Source organism: Vombatus ursinus, unplaced genomic scaffold (genome assembly GCF_900497805.2).
Source record: "Vombatus ursinus unplaced genomic scaffold, bare-nosed wombat genome assembly UNPS02007612.1, whole genome shotgun sequence".
Lineage (NCBI taxonomy): Eukaryota > Metazoa > Chordata > Mammalia > Diprotodontia > Vombatidae > Vombatus > Vombatus ursinus.
The window spans coordinates 4,389,110-4,392,127 of NW_020947390.1; the positions used below are offsets into that span (position 1 = coordinate 4,389,110).

Here is a 3,018-nt window from a genome sequence, read left to right on the forward strand (position 1 = left end):
GGAGAAGGAAATGGAAAACCACTACAGTATCTTTGCCAAAAAAACCCAAATGGGGTCACAAAGAGTTATGCAGGACTGAAAAATGATTAAACAACAAAATTTTGCACTTCTTTTTTTTCCCCACAGTTCCAGACTTTATTTAATATACAAAACTCTCATCATGTACCCATTGCTGTGGCAGGTCATCTAGGGACTACAGGGGGAGCACCCTCACCCCGGTTTCCCTCTCTGCAGCCTATTTACTCTCCCTTCAGTAGTTCAATGTAGAGCATGGCCAAGGCTCCCAGGAAGGAGATAAACTCCTGGAAGTTGACTTCCTGATCTTTGCCTTGGTCCTGATCATCCATTAGTGCTGCAGGGTCTGCATCTTCCATTTTAGATCCAAGGCAGAATTCATCCTGAATCAATTCCTTCAGCTCCTTCTTGCTCAGGGTGTTCCTGTCACCCTCTTTACCTGAATATTTGTGGAAGATGCTGATAAGGGCACAAATAGCTTCATCCAGCATGGATGCCATAGCTGCCAGGTAGACTTGAGGGAGTGAAGGCAGACAAAAGCAGGGACAAAAAGTGGGCACCTAGGGATCAAAATTTTGCACTTCTAGATATTTTAGCAGCAACTCTCTTTATTCCCATGTTCCTTTGGTCACTACCACTGTTCTCCCTTCTTGGCAGACATTGTAGCAGTTTAGTCATGCCATGGATAGAGCCATGGGTTTGGATTCAGGAAAAATTGAGTTCAAAATCTAGCCTCATACATATAATAGTTATGTGACTTTTGACAAGTCACCCTCAGTTTCCTCAACTGCAAAACAATAGTAATAACAGTACCTACTTTCCAGGGTTGTAATGTGGATCAAATGAGATAATATCTGTAAAGTGTTTAGCACAATGCCTGATAAATACAGTTATCCCTTGCATGGCTCCAGAGTTAGGGGCGTGGAAAATCTGTGTAAAAATTTATGGCCCTCCCTTCTTACCCCTGAATTTCTTCTTTTTCTTGTATGGGGTGTTTTCAGTACCTTGTTGTAAAATTTGGGTTAAGTATTTGGTCACAGGACGTGCCATCTGCTGGTCTTCGTGTATCATCTATGACTTTCACAAAACTACCCCCAAATTCCCATTTCATTTCTTATGTCAACCTCCAATATATAGAAACCATGATGGGAAAAGTCATGATGTGGAAGGGATAACTGTAGTAGATGCTACTAAAAATGCTAACTATTATTACTATTATGATTATTATTGTTGCCATCATCTCTATCTTCCTTTTTCAATAAATTTCTTACTTGTTAGTTATCTTCAGTTTTGCTTCTCTGGTATGCAAGACTTGGTTCTCCTGGGGGACATGGTGCTAGTTATCTCCTGTCTAGACCCTAACTCTTAAAAAGTTTATCCTAGAACTGACAGTATTATAGCTCTGAGTCTCTTCCAGGAGAATGGAACCTGCAGCCTCGAGGCCACATGTGGCCCTCTGGGTCCTCAAGTACATCCCTTTGACTGAATCCAAACTTCACATATGGCCACATGTGGCCTTGAGGCCACAGGTTCCCCACCTCTGTATAGGTAATTATCATGCTTCCATTTTGTTATGGTTATCTATATATTTGTATGCATGTATGTCTATATGCGTGTTTGCAAACTTTTGTGACCTAGGAGTATGCTTTATTATCATATTTAAAAAATCCACTCGTGCCTAGAAGGTAGAACCCTCAAGTGGATCAGTGGTCTCTCTGATTTGGGTGTTCCCACCAATTATGCAGACTGCAATCCTTCCATGCCTACCCATCCTGGGAGACTCTTGTACGCGTTCTCTCATAAGTTCAGCATAGGGGGCTTACTCAGCATGCTAGGACTCTTTCTCAATTTCTGGTAATATCACACGGATGTCAGTGGATCCATGGCCAAGCTGTTTTGTCTCCCTCCCATACATATCCTGATGATATTTTTTCTTTCCGTTCTTCGAAGCTCCATAATAGTTATATATCACAGCCTGTTCACTTCTACCATTACCCTCTGTGTAATATTCATTTTTAGTTCTGAGGAAGAATTTGTCTTTCATCAAAATTATACAGCAACACCAGTAGGATGTATTGAAAAAGAGGGTCTTGTTTCCTAGGAATCACCAAATGAGTTTTACAATTTCCCAAAGGAATCCAACTCACTATCCTCTTCCTGCTCAGTTTTGGCCTCAGCTTGTTCATTTCGTTTAGTCTGGCCCAGATATGCACACTAATGAACAAATTTGTAAATGCATAACATAATCTAGATGCAGGCATTCTTTATCTACTTGGCCTTTCCTATGTGGTTAGTAAAACTGAACTCTTGAGTCAAACCAAACTCTCAGATATCTACCAGGAAGTTCTGCAATGTTCAAGGCTTGATGGGACCACCACAGTGTCATCCACAAACAGGAAGATCTGGAGGACCTCACCAACTACCAGAAATCATCTTGGACTCTGCAGTGAGTTTCTTCCAACACAGTGGCCAACACTTTTGAAAACTTGACTTTACATCTCTCAATTTTATGCCTTGTCTGATGTTAATGATATTAGGAGGGTCATTGGTTATTTTTGTTGTTAAGTCATTCAAAGGTTTTTGAATGACTTTGATGAAAAGATTAAAGACACCTTATTGGGAGAAAGCCTTTAAGGCAAATGTTTTTTTTTTTTGCATAATCAACAAAGTGGGATCTTAGATACTATATATCTTTCAGTCAGTCAAAAATGATAAAGATATGATCCTTTGCAGATTAATGCTTGTGAAAGGTGGGGAAGGAAATGTACCAGGCACTGTGCTAAGAGCTGTTGAGATTGAAATTTAACAAAAGGGTGAACTGAGGCAATTCTCCATGTAAGATAGCAGTTTATTAATAGGGAACCAAACCTAAAAAGGTTTAAGAGGGTCTATGACCTGTCTCCATTTGTATCAAAAGAACTGGAGTGAGAGCTGCCAGGGTCTTTTAAACCTAGGAGTGTCTTCCTTCTGGTTGGCCTGACAATATGTCATTTGGACCTCCCC

General features: G+C 40.5%; 1 pseudogene; it reads right to left on the reverse strand.

Annotated features, from left to right (window-relative positions):
* Positions 1-239: 239 nt before the first annotated feature.
* On the reverse strand, positions 240-515 carry LOC114033874 (annotated as a pseudogene).
* Between the last annotated feature and the right edge of the window lie 2,503 nt (positions 516-3,018).